General features: G+C 50.8%; 2 long non-coding RNA genes across 3 annotated transcripts; one reads left to right on the top strand and one right to left on the bottom strand.

Annotated features, from left to right (window-relative positions):
* Positions 1-2,397: 2,397 nt before the first annotated feature.
* LOC311609801 lies at positions 2,398-7,418 on the bottom strand. The gene is made up of 2 exons (XR_014783503.1): positions 3,896-7,418; positions 2,398-2,767 (listed from the first exon to the last, which is right to left on the bottom strand). It is a non-coding gene; the product is annotated as an uncharacterized lncRNA (long non-coding RNA).
* Positions 7,419-9,136: 1,718 nt separating this feature from the next.
* On the top strand, positions 9,137-12,840 carry LOC311609800. 2 transcript variants are annotated; one of them, XR_014783501.1, is made up of 3 exons: positions 9,137-10,580; positions 11,479-12,140; positions 12,727-12,840. It is a non-coding gene; the product is annotated as an uncharacterized lncRNA (long non-coding RNA). The 2 variants fall into 2 exon arrangements; XR_014783502.1 differs by having other exon boundaries at positions 11,476-12,140.
* The last annotated feature ends 735 nt before the right edge of the window (positions 12,841-13,575 follow it).

Below are 13,575 nucleotides of genomic sequence, written 5' to 3'. Positions count from 1 at the left end.
GCAGAAAGAGTGGACTGAAAGAGGTGAGGCAGGGACACAGAGCAAGACACCTGGACTCAAACACCTTCAAGAACTTGACTTTCCCTTGGCCCGGGAGCCTCCATAGACCTTCCTTTGCCTGTACCCGACGGGAGGCGGAGGACCATATGGGCCATCCTTGGGTAAGCACTCCGTTTACCGACTCTGACTCTGAAGTTGCAGGAGAGGAGCCTCCCACACATGCGTCAGGCTTGTTCCTGGCTGCAGACCTCATTCTAGATTATTCAGAATCATAAGAGCTGGGCACGGGAGCAACCCAAATGTCCACGTGCTGATGAGCAAACACCCAGAATGTGGCCTGTCAGCCGTGAGGAGAAGGAACAAAGGTCACACCAACACATAGGAACCAAGGCAAAGGAGCCAATCACAGCCCACTTACTACATGAATCCATTCCTGTAGTCCTGGCAATCCTGACTAGGAAAAGCACTGAGGTGCCCATTGGCTGCACAGGCTGCAAGGGAGATGGAGAATAAGGTAGTGGTCACCAGTGAGTAGGAGAGCCGCTTTCTCAGGGAGTGAGAATGCTCTTTTATTTATTTATTTATTTATTTATTTTGGGTTTTTTTTGTTGTTTTGTTTTTGTTTTTCGAGACAGGGTTTCTCTGTGTTAGCCTTGGCTGTCCTAGACTTACTTTGTAGACCAGGCTGGCCTTGAACTCACAGCGATCCGCCCGCCTCTGCCTCCCGAGTGCTGGGATTAAAGGCGTGTGCCACCACACCCGGCTAATGTCTGACTGTGCTGACATCGAAAATGCCAGAGCCATGAGCTGTCCATTCCGGGTGGGGTCTGTGCTCCGTGTGAGTTACACCTTAGGAAAGTTGTTTTGAGAGAGAACGCAGGGGAAGGGGGTCTCTGAGATGAAGCCGAAAGGCTGAGGTCAGAAGCCAAGGCCAGCGGTGCTACCCTGGCTGCCTCCCCCAACTCCCAGCCTGCATCTCACAGCTAGTATTGTGGTGGTCCCCAAGCCATGACTGGGGAAGATAAATTGACCCCTCAAGGTCTGGGGCTGGGTCCCTTCTTCCCTGACAGCTCCCTTTCTGTGTTTTTTCTGGCACAAAAAAACACACTGTCTTCTTGTATAAATAGGAGAATTTATGGCAGTTTCCCTTTCTCCTTCCTGGTGGGCTAAAAGGCGGGGCTTAGGGGAAGAGGGGCCCTGGTTCCAGGTAGAAATGTGCAGAGACTAGAGAGGGGCTGAGGGGTCCCATTGCCTGCTTTGGCTGTGGCCCCAGCATGCCTTCCCTAGCATTCGACCATCTGGTGACAAGGTGGTGGAGGAAAGGTGCACACCACCCCTCACTCACGCGCGCGCGCGCGCACACACACACACACACACACACACACACCTCATTCTAGATGGCCCAGGCTGACTAGAGACACAGCCAAGAGAATCTTAGTGATCAGAAGTTTTGACCCGTTGGGGAGGTCTGGCTCCTCTGTCATCTGGAGATAAGGTGACCAGTGTGTGCCGCCGAGGCTGGTCCTGAACTCCTGCTGCCTCCAGCTCCTCAGTGCTTGCATTACAGGTCTGTGTCACTGTGCCCAGCCCATCTTCTTTACTAAAGCCTTACGTAGCACCCCAACATGTGAAGTGAGTCTCCCCTAAGCTGCTTGAGAGAAGCACAGGGACTTCTGTGCACTCCAAGGTCCCCTCCAGTTCTGACCTGAGGATCAGGTCCAAGGTGAGGAATGTATCCAGAGCCTGGCATTATGAAGCACACCTGTAATCCCAGCACACAGGGAGGTAGAGGCAGGCAGATCTCTGTGAGTTCAAGGCCAGCCTGATCTACAAAGTGATTCTAAGATAGCCAAGTCTACACAGAGAAACCCTGTCTTGAAACCCCCCCCAAAAAAAGGGGGGTGTCAGGAGAATTACGAATTCAAGGTCAGCCTAGACTACATATCAACATCCCCCAAAAACTACTGGGCATGAGGGCTCACAACTCCAATTTTGACATTTGGGAGGCTAAAGCAGGAAGAATTGGTGTAAATGCAAGGCTAATCTGGACTATGCAGTAAGTTTCAAGTCAGCCTGTCTTACAGAGTGCAGGCTCTGTTTCAAAACGCCAAAACCAAAACAAAAGGTGTGAATCAGCTCTGGTACCCACGGCACGCTGCATTCATTGGCACGCACGGCACTTTCTTTCTTCAAACCTTATTCGTAAGTTGGAAATTGTGGCGCTTTCTCAGAGGGTTGTCAGGGCTGTGCGGGTTTAGCCTAGTCTCTGGCTCGGCTAATGACATCATTATCATGGTCCCACCTTAGGTTTAAGTGGGCAGCGGCGGCAGATGTGCTGTGAGAAAAAGCATATTAGGAAGGCTGGTCGAGAAAGGTTGCAATAAAAAGGCCTCAGGAAGCAGCAGAAGAAACAGTTTATTGTCCTGGAAATGACAGTAGAGAGGAGCGTACAGGGTACACCTGGCTGTCCTCCACCTGTCACCTGGGGACCTGGGTTTCTCTCAACACAGTTGCTTTGCTCTCCCATCAGGGACTGATGGCTTTTCAGCTTCCAGCCGGACCTCTCGTCTCAGTCACTGTCCAGACCATGAGAAACTTACCGTGCCCTCCACCTGGGTGACCTCACTGGGCTCCTGCTCCCACTGGCCACACCTGACAAAGGTGCTGGGAGGGATAGAAGGCCCTCTGCTGTCACACTGGGAGCAAAGGGCAGCTTCTGTGACAGCTGGCACTCTTTACTGAGGACTCAAATCCCCACTGGACATCCCTGGGGAAAAGACAAACAAACAAAAAAAAAATCACCTGGGAAATGTTGCGGACCAGTCAGGACCCTGTGATGCCTCAGTGGTCCTCAGAGAGTGACTTAGACGCTCTGTCTGTAGAGAATGTCTTCGTCCTCTTCTTCACGGAGATATGAGAGCAGCCTGTCTCCACTGTCTGACCACGACTCCTCTCGCGGATTCACCCACTAACCCCTTTTCCCCAGTTGCCAGGTGTGACCGTAAAAGTGGGGCCACCTGGACAGGAATGGAAGGTGACAGCGACAGGGGTGGGGTTTGGGGAGAATATTCTCAGCAGACAGCACCACTCCACTACCCTGTGACCCAAAGTGGACTTTCAGAGGCACTGCAGTCCACTTGTCAAGATCACTGTGAGCACTGAATGCGCACAGTATGCCCTCGGTGAGTGGTGGTTACACCTACTTGGTGCCAGCAAGGCAAATGTGCTTTATTTATTTAATGTATATGAGTACTTGGTCTGCGTGTACACCTGCACGCCAGAAGAGGGCATTAGAAGGTATAGATGGTTGTGAGCCCACCATGTGGCTATTAGGAACTGAACTCAGGACCTCTGGAAGAGCAGACAGTGCTCTTAACTGATGAGCCATCTCTCCAGGCCCCAAATATGCTTTAGATCCCTACTGTTAGCCATCCCAGGCAGGATTCTTCCTCACTAGTGTTAAACTTCCTCCCTCTGAGGCAAATTGCTGTGAGTTCGAGGGCAGCCTGGTCTACAAAATGAGTCCAGGACAGTCAAGGCTACACAGAGAGACCCCATTTCGAAAAAACAAAAAACAAAACAAAACAAAAAAACACACACACACAAACTTCTTCCCTCTGTTTTTCTCTCCTCATTACCTTGGCATCTACCAGAATCCTGACCTATAGTTACCTACTCTGGGAAATCTTTCTCAGGTGGAATATCAGAATATTATTGCCTCCCCATGCACACATACCTGCTGTAGTGCTTGGCACCACCCTGCCCCCTCCCACCCCGACTTTACGTGTGCCTTGTCTTTCCCCTGAGGTGTTTTGTTTCACCTTCTCCTTCAGGAGTGTGCAGCACAGGTAGATATTAAGATGTGTTTCTATAGACCAGATGGGGTGGCTCCTACCTGTAAGAGCAGCACTTGAAAAACAGAGTCAGGACCAGAAGTTCAAGGTCATCCTAGGCTTCAAAGAAAGTTTCAGACCAGCTTGGATTGCACTGTCTCAAAAGAAAACCCAAAAGAAAATTCTCCTTGGCTACTATAACCATATAGCCATCTTGTATGTTTTTGTCTATAATAAAGAAAAAAAAAACAGATCAGAGCTCAGCTTCCAACATGGATACTTTACCAGGTTGACTTTGTCAGGTCCTCTTCTCCCTGGATCTTGTTTTGCCCCCTGCTGAATGAGGTCTACAACACAGAGCGTGAGTATTGGACTCTCTGCCACCCCTCCAGCCCACTCTCTGGAGACTTACCTTGTCACTGTAGGGAGACGTGAGGGGGGTCAAAGAAGCAAATTCTCCATCAATAGCACCCCAAGGAGAAGAGAGGGGCTTCCTCTTTCAGGAGAAATGACACTGAGGATGGGGGAAAGTACCATCACCCCAAGAGCAAGAACAGAGACAGGAAGAGCTGAAACCATCACAAGCCCAGGGTTTCCATCTGTCTCCCTACAGGCCCCAGGTGCTGAGGATGGTGAGGAGGTAATGTGCTCCTCAGAGTGCTCCCTAAGCCATAAGGGGCCTCCTCCACCTCCTTATTCAGAGCTGAGCACCCAAAGGACAGCAGTGTCCATGCAGCATGAGGCTCGAGTGGCCCCTTCTCTCTTCTTTGCCAGAGCCCAGGAGCTATTGACTCAATAAGGAAACACAAACGCAGGCGCTTTTTCAATAACTACAACTAACTCAAGGCAGGACTGAGAGCCCAATCCAGAAGCTGGCCCCAGGGTTCTTAATTACTGGAGCAGGAAGTGAGCCAATGTGTAGTAGTGTTGTCTATGTACCCAGCGGGACACATCCTGTGTGTCTCACGGAACCCCAGACAACCCTAAGACAGATCATTATATAACCCTTGCTTCACAGACCAAAAAAAAAAAAAAAAGAAAGAAAGAAAAAGAAAATAAAAGAAAGAATGAATGAAAAAGAAAAACTGAACTGAGAGAAAAGTCTAAGGTCACCTGCTGGCAGCTGCAGGACCCCAGATACTTTCCCTAAACTTTGGGGTTAGATTTTAAGCTTCCTGGGCCTTTCTTTATAAATCTGACCCACCCGTTGCCCACAGTCCTCCCGTTTCCAAACTTCTATTCAGCCCACTGCCTTTCCCTCCCATTTCCTTGGCCCCCTCTCTCCACTGCACTATCCCCCAAACCCTTCTATGTCTCCCCCTTTGACCTCCACCCACCCACCCTCTCCCACAGCTCCTGTTTTACAGGATGATAAAGAACAAGACGCTCAGGTTCCCTGCCCCCACCAGGTCCCTCCCGCGCCTGTGTCCTACGCCCAGGGAAGGCCCAGCAGTGGCCAAGCTGGAAAGCCAGACATAAAATCCTGCCTGCTCCCCCAAACCCACCCCCACCGCTCCCCATCACTCATCTGGGAACCCAGGGTGAGGAAGGAGCTAAAGTGCAAAGTGTTCATTTAATATTAACAAATTGAAATGAATTCTTTTAATGCCAATTAGCTTGGAGCAGCCCCTTATTAATAGTAATTTAGATTCATCCTTGGAGGAGTGGGTGGGGGATGGGCCACATGTGCCCAGAATGTCAATGTGACAATGGGGCTGGGACACAGTGGGGAGCAGCTCCTCCTCCTCTGCCCAGTGGAGACAGATGTCGTCACCCTGGGCCCATCTTCCCAGAGTCTGTGAGCTACACTCCCAGTTTTATTTTGCAGCTTCAATAATTCTGAATAGGCTGGAATTCTAGATCACACTTTCTAGTAATTTACTTTCTTAGTAACATCTTTAAAAAGGAAGGATTACCTGGGCATGGTGGCAGCGGGCGCACACGCGTAGTCCCAGCACGTGAGATGCAGAGGCAGGGGCTTCTCTGAGAGTTGGAGGCCAGCCTTGTCTACATAGTTGAGTTTCAGACCAGATGGGGTTACACAGTGAGATGCTATCTCAAAAACAAACACATAAGCAATAGGGATACCCCCACACGGCTTCTGACCCCAGCTTTACCAAAAGCAAAGTGAAAAATAAACATGTTTCTCTTCTGGGAATTCTCCCCCAGGAGATAAAAAGCCTAACAGGCTGAAATGAAACTTGCTTGCATTTTTTCCCTAAAACTTAGAGGAAAAGCAAGAATTAAAAAAAAAAAAAAATCAACTCTGTGTACCATAGAGTTGCCCAGAATAGACAAATGGAAAGAAAGTCAACCTAAAATGAAAGTTGGAGGACACTGTGACCTTCCTATTTCACTGGCTTTGGAGGCAGAGGGTAGCGTCCTGTTGTAGGAGTGGGACAGTTGCTTTTTCCTCCCTCTGAGGCTGGGGAAGAGGGAACTTAAAGCTGAGAGTCACAGAAGGTGTGGTTTCTGGAATGGAGGGGGCTGGGGTAGAAATGGGGCTGGGGAAAAGGGACATATGTGCGAGATGTTAACACTTGGGAAATAACAAAAATGGCTTAGTATACAAAGGAGTAAATATAAGGTCAGATTTCTTAAACTGAAGTGAATACATAAAAATCAAGGCAAAAGTAAAAGTAAATATTCCACATTTCTTCCCACAGGGGCAATGGAACTGACTGAAGGAGAACTTGTTCACACCCCATATGGTTTCCCAAACAATAAAGTCATTTCCAAAACAAAAACAGGGACCAATACAAAACTAAATCCCAGTCCACCTTGAGGGAAAAAACTGGAGATTCTGAACAGTATAAAAACTAGTGTGGAGGTGGGGGAAGAAATAAAAATAAATTTTTAAAAAACTAGTAGGGCAAAAGAAAAACGAATAAATTCAAAATATGGCAAGCAATTATTTGTAAATGCTGATCTGAAGAATTGAGTGGAAAAGGGAGATGAACTTAACATCGCTAAAGAACTAGAGTATAAAAGATACAATTTATCCCCAGGGAAAAGTAAAAGTAGAGTTCCCCAAGAGAAGCGAGGACTTTTGAAAGAATATAGCATCGCCAGTCCTCCGCCCGTACAGAAAGTACAAAGGTCTTAATTGCCCTACAAATAGGATTACGCTAAAGAAAACAAGAGGAGTTTTTTCCCTTTCAACTAAGGAAGAGAAAAAACAAAATTGAATTTCAATCGTCTGATGGAGCAAGAAGGAAGGCTAGGCTGCAGGTGCCTGTAAGAAGTCGGGGGTTGAGTGGTAGGGACCAGCTTACCTGGTTGCGCTGTCGGTCAGGAGTGGGTGAAGCCTGCTTGAGATTGCTTCTTGGGGGTAAAGGAGGGCCGGGGGTCCGAGTGCCCCTAGACAAATGGGCTGAGCGGATAAACTGGGGGTGCTGTCTCCCCCTTCGCCAGCCTCCCTCCCACCGGTACCTAGGCCTGGAGAGCTACTGAAAGTTACAAATTGCTTCCATTATTAGCTCATCCAGGGCGGCCTGGTCATTGGCCAGGCCGCGAGCACGTGGTGTCTTGTACCAATAGATCGAATTTCTAGTTGCAATTCTTGTCTGTCCCTGGGCTCGGGGGTGGGGGCGGTGGGGGAGGTTGGTAGTAACGTGGGGGCGGGGCGGGGCTAAGGGGACCCTGGTCCTCCCTTTCCGACAAGTGGGGATCCTGAGCGCTGGCCCAGAATGGGTCGAGGGAGTGTTCTGGGCTGGGGCACACTCTCGGGAGCAGAAATTGAAGGACATTACGGACATCGCCAGCACTCTGGGCTCTGTCCTTCTTTTCACCTGCCCCATGTTTACCATCCCTTCGTTAGGACCCTGTGCGCCCCCCACCCCCGCGGCGCTAGCCGCCAGACGCTCTCGGATTGCCGCTTCGCCCTTACTTTGGGGACGGTCACACGCACCCCCGTTCCCCCAGCCGCTTTAGATCAGGCGCCCGCGCCCTCCGGGCCTCCTCACCCCTGCCCCAGGGTCAAATGTGTGCTTTTTCTGGAAATCCTCTGCGAAGGGGACAAACTTTTGAGTGGACGCAAATCTTGAGGAGCCTGTCTGGAGCAGGTGAGCGGGGCCGGCAGCGCGAAGCTTCTGTCTGGAAATTTGCGGCTCCGGTTCTCTCTCTCTTCTTTCTCCACCCTGCTTTCTTTGCAAGCGAACTCTGACCTGCCCGCCTTCGGCCTTCGGAGGGATCTGGCCTGGGGGTGGGAAAACATCAGTTTGGGCTTAGGGAATCTTCTCTGCCCTGAGTTTGGGCGCTACGCTGGCAGCTGGCGGGGTGGGAGGTGTAAGGAAGCTTCTGAGACTGAGGAAGAAAGAAAATAGGGGCAGAGAGACCCCGAGTCCGCAGGGGACTCTTCCCCAAATTCAACTTAAAGAAACTTCGAAAAATCCCCTCCCCCCAGCCCCCGTTCTGCCAAGGACCTGGGGGAGGAAGCTTAGTTGGAGTTTGAGATTCTAGGTGAAAGGGACCCCACCTCTTTCCTTTATAGGAGGCGTTGCCGGTCCAGGAACTAAGTACATCCGAAGAACCCAGTACTCTCACCCCTTAGAGACCCTCGGAGATCCCCAGGAACAGGTCCACAGAAAGGGAAGCGAACCACAGTTTCTGGCTGTGCTGGGATGCGGGTGGGGTAGGGCCCAGCCTTCCTGGGATCCTCAGCTGATTTTAATTTAGGAGGGGTGCAAAGAAGAAGCACTCCCTGCACCTTTACTCTTGTTTCTAATCTGGTTTGACTCAGAAACCATCTCTCTACAATGGTCTCAAGGAAATATGCAACTCCTCCCCGAACCCACAACCTTCTCCAGTGCCCCATCTCTGGGCAAGGAAAGAGGCCTCTCCCTCCCTCTGCTTGGAGGACTAACTGTTTGCCCTTCTTCGAGAGATACCAAGAGGAAGAGCTTTTCAAAGGGAGTAAAGAGCAGATGTCTGATTCGGGGGAGAGTGACGTTGGAGCCGGACTAGGGGAGAGGGCGGCTTGGAGCGCAGGAGTGGACTGCAGGTGGTTTAGGCAGGCCACAGCAGGTGCAGTGATGGCCGCCTGACTGGCGCCCGCCCGAGTTGTATGCAATAGAGACGCTCTGCCCTTGAGGTTTGTTTTTTTTTTTTTAAGGGCAGGCCCCTCTGGGAGCCCGAGGCAATTGCAAAAAAATAAAATAAAAAATCGCATTTGGAGCGGTTTTGGGGAGGGGCAGTGGGTACCACTTGGAGAGCGTGGTGTCTCTGGCTCCACAGACTTAGCCTGCAGCCTATGGGGGGGGGGGGTTGGCGGGGGGGGGGGGGCTTTGTTTCTAATCCTCCAGAGAAATTTTCTGCCAAGCACCAGCAGCTGCCCAAAGTCCAGGACCGAGGTTCTCCCAGATGACCCGGCTAGAACAGCCGCACTGCCTAGAATAAGTTTGTCACAGATCACCTAGTCTGACCTTTGAGAGGAACCCTAACGAGGCAGGCACCAGGGCAGCAGAACTCAAATAGAAGTGCAATGTGGTGCTGGACCCTGTAACCCTAAAACTCTGGGAAAAAAACCAAACCAAAACCAAAGCTTTTCAGAGAGAAGCCCAGGGTCACAGGCGTCCCCCTCCCCCTTCAATTAATCTCCCCCTTTTTGCTCCTGCCTCCTCAACACCCCTCCCCAGTCTGTGGGCTTGTCTCTCCTTTTCTCTTTGCACTCCCCTGATCCTCTTTCTTCTTAGGATTGATGGAGTGACAACAGTTTGCGGCAGCTTTCCTAGGCCTGCAGTGGACCCCACCCACCCTGGCATGTTAAGTAAGGGGGACACCCAGGAATTCGGTCCCGACCTGGAGGGGAATTGAGAAAGAATATTATGAAGGATGGCTTGGGTGGATGCCAGCCAGGCCTCCTCTGGGGAAGGGCCCATTGGTGCCATCTGCACACTGGAGAGAAGACGACTTAGACACAAAGGAAGACAGCAGGAAGTGCCAGCAAATGCAGGGCAACAAAGAGAAGAGACTGGGAGGGCAGGAGAGATAGGTCTGCACGCCTGCGAAAAGCCCAAGCGCCTGCCAGGGCCTGAGGAAGGGACCCTGTGAGACCAGGAAGGAAGGGAGCATACAGAAATGTTGACAGACAGCAGAACAGAATAGCAGCAGGACCTGGCTCGTTTGGGTTAGGTTTGGTTTTGAGTCAAAATGAGAGGTAAAACAGGAAGGAGAGGAGAGGAGAGGAGGGGGAGAGAGAGAGAGAGAGAGAGAGAGAGGAGAGAATTGCTTCTCAGCCCATCTTCCAGCCTGTAGTACTCCCTCACCCAGCCTAGGTGATGCTATACATGTGAAGTGTAGGCCACAGCCAGTCTGAGGACCACTGGTGCTCTGTGCTGGTCGGGAGACTGTGCCACACTGCTCTGCTTCACCTCTGTGACCCTGATCCTTGGTTTGATCATCTGTCAAATGAGCCCTTTGTACTGCAGGACTGTTAAGCAGCTTTGGCTTCCTAAATACATACAGGTGGGGGGGGGCGCTGTTCCAGCAGGTGGGAGAGAGGATCTTTGTTTTCTTCACTGATAAGAAGAGAATCCTTGATTTTTGTTGTTTCTGAGACAAGATCTCACTCTAAAGCTTAGGCTGGCCTGGAACTCCCCCACGACGCTCAGGGTGTCCTTGAACTCATAGCAATCCTCCTGCATCAGCCTTTTGCCTGCTGAGGTTTGTCTTTAGCAAACTCTTTGCTACTCTCTTGCCAGGTACCCCCCAAAACTACAAGGTTAAGGGGCTCCCCTGCTTGGACAGGTGAGGATCATTTGAAAGAGTTGGTATGTGGTTTTTGTTTTTGTTTTTTTGTTTTTTGTTTGTTTGTTTGTTTGTTTTTGGTATGTGGTTTGTAAGCCCCGGAAGTACCAAAGAAGGAATTCCGTGAGAGAACAGGGATAGGCTCAGCGCCCGAGCAGTTCACAGACCATACAAGAGATGAGCTGTCAAAATGACTTTAGGCCGCACCTGTAGACGGATCAACTTGGTATATTTCTCCTTTTTCATCTCATCTCTTATGCTTTGCCCATGGTGTTCTGGTAAAAAACAAAAAACAACAACAAAAACAAAACCCTGCCCAATTACATTCAAGTTTTCGTTTGCTTTGATGCTGAGAATCAAAACCCAGTACCTCGCACATGCCAGACAAGTCCTGTCCCACTGAGCTATGTCCCACGCCATGACTTAGGTTTCTTTGTGTGTACATAACATGCCCATGGGTGTGTGACTCAGGCTCATTTCTACGCTTGTGTGTGGGAGAGAGTAGAACACTTACCTAGTATTTGTGAGGTCCTGGGTTCAACTCTCAGCACTACAAACATAAATGAAAGCACATCTCCTCTGTTCGCCCCAAGTGGGGTGGGATGTCATGGGGTCAGGTCTTCCAAGAGCAGTGTAACTCTTAAGCATGGGCAGTAACCCCAGTCCAACAGCTGGAGAGGCGTGCTGGACACAGTTCAGTGAAGTCTCCACAGCACCCTCTGCAAGGTTGCCTCTGTCCAGCACCTTCTAGACTGGACACTTCCCCCTCTTCTTTCCTCTCATGCTCCCCTCCCCTCCCCTCTTCTTCCCTCTCCCCCCACCCCTTTTGTTTCTCTCTGGTGTTCTTTCCCCTTTTGTCTAGGCCAAGCCAGGACTCTTGCTCTTTGTATCCCAGCAGGCTCTGCTCTGAGACAGTGAGGCTGGCTGCCACAGACTCAGCCTCTGGAGTTCCTAATGAGGATGCAAATACAGGGATTCAAAGAAGAGGCCCTAAAGGGGAAACTTGGTTTTGCTAACCAGGGTCAGGGTACCAGTTTGCTTTCTGTATCAGTAGTGGCTTTGACCTTCAAATCCCCTTGACTCACTAGACAATTCTATTTGTTTGTTTGTCTGTTTGTTTTGGTTTTTCCAGACAGGGTTTCTCTGTGTAGCCTTGACTATCCTGGACTCACTTTTGTAAATCAGACTGGCCTCGAACTCACAGTGATCCGCCTGCCTCAGCCTCTCAGAGTGCTGGGATTAAAGGTGTGCGCCACCACCCCACCACCGCCCTGGCCTAGACAATTCTTTAGTTCCATTTCCACCCCTATTCCAGGAACCGAGGTGCTGGCTTCCCCCAAGGCTACTTCTTTTTGTGGGTGAAGGCCAGGATTAGAACCCAAACTCTAAAAAAGAACAGCTTGTCTCCCTGGTCTTGCCCTAACCCCACTCCAGAATCCACACCCGCTGAGTAAAGAAAGGCGGCCTCATCCAGGTGATGGCGGAAAGGGTGTGTGCTACCTGGCCCTGCAAAACAAGGGAGAGAACCCAGCGCACTTCGAAGGAGCCAGGATCTCCACAGTTGAGTGGATATGGGGAGCAGAGCTTGGGGTGATGGGGGGGGGGGAGAGGGAGGGAGGAGGGAGTGGGAGGGGCGATCAGTTCTTCCTTTGAGCTCCTTGCTGTTACCCGTTTTGTATGATTTGTCCTCACCTCTCACCACATTTGGAGACTGGAAATTGAATCTTTAACCCCACATTCTGCTCACCTTTCCCTGTGCTCCCTCCTGTCAACCCCAAAACTGCCAGGAAGGTCCTGCAGCTCCCAGCCCTGCCCCATAATCAAGGAGAAGTCAAATTCTCTTCTGAGCAGAATGGCAGTTGCCTCCTTCCCCGTCGTCCTCCGGCACACATTGATCTGTTGTGAGGGCACCTGGGGGTCAGACGAGAGACCATGTTTTAATTGGTCTAGAATTAGCATTTCCTGTCATACCAAAGACCAGGATCTCCACACCCAGAAGCCAGAGGTTTTCACCCAGACCCATACCTGTCCTCAGGCCCCTCAAGCCAGCGACGGTCTCCACGCTTGTTGAGGTGGAAAGCTAAGAGGGGGAAATGTGCAAGTTGACCCACTTTGCAGCCAGTAGAGGCAGCAATGTCTTCTTTAGGACTTACCCAGGGCAAAGCGTCACCTCTGCCTCAGAATGCCGCAAGCACTGGACGATTTCTGCTACCCTGAGACCTCAGTGCATTGTGGATAGATATACAAATAAACAGATGGGAAAAGAAAACTTGGTGTCGGTTCAGCTGGTTTTCATTGCCGCCTCCCATGCGTCGGCTCTCAGAGCCTCTGTCTTCTCAGCCGGCTGGATGACACTGAGGCCACTGCTTCTCCCCACTGGTGTGCAGCGGAAAGAAGACGGCCCCTGGGTACCCCCCACCTTCCGAGTACAGACAGTTCTGTTCCAGTGTGGGTGCATGAGTATGGGGCTGATGTGATGTGTTTTATCCAGGCTGCTAAAAATATGCCTATTAGTTTATCTTGGTACAATCGCACCCCTGAAAGCGTCAGCAAGGATGTGCATGTGCAAGTGGGTTGCAGGGGTCTTAGGTGCCCCAAGCCCAGAGGCCTGCAGAGGTACAGCTGCTGGTGTGTGGGCACATGGGGGGCGCTGAACATATCCCTGCACATGTGACCCTCTGTGTGCCAGTGTGTGTGCGCCACTGAATTATTGCAAAATTACCCTGACCCTTACAGAAAATCCATATCAGCCTCAGCCCTTCTTCCCCGACCTCTCGACCTCTGGGGTGCCTGAGGAGAGAGCTGACCCGGTCGCGGCCGCCCCTACTCAACGAGTCTTTCTCCATTAGCATAAAACATGAATCTGCTGGCAGCTTGACAAATTATAACTAGCAGCCAGAGTTTTGCCAACTGGCTGGCTTGGGCGCTGTCTATTTATCATTGAAAATGGTAAATCATAAGAATCCAGATGACTTAATTATTCAAATCCACCCAG

Source organism: Acomys minous (genome assembly GCF_964271855.1).
Source record: "Acomys minous genome assembly, chromosome: 12".
Classification (NCBI taxonomy): domain Eukaryota; kingdom Metazoa; phylum Chordata; class Mammalia; order Rodentia; family Muridae; genus Acomys; species Acomys minous.
This window is presented reverse-complemented; position numbering and strand designations above follow the sequence as displayed.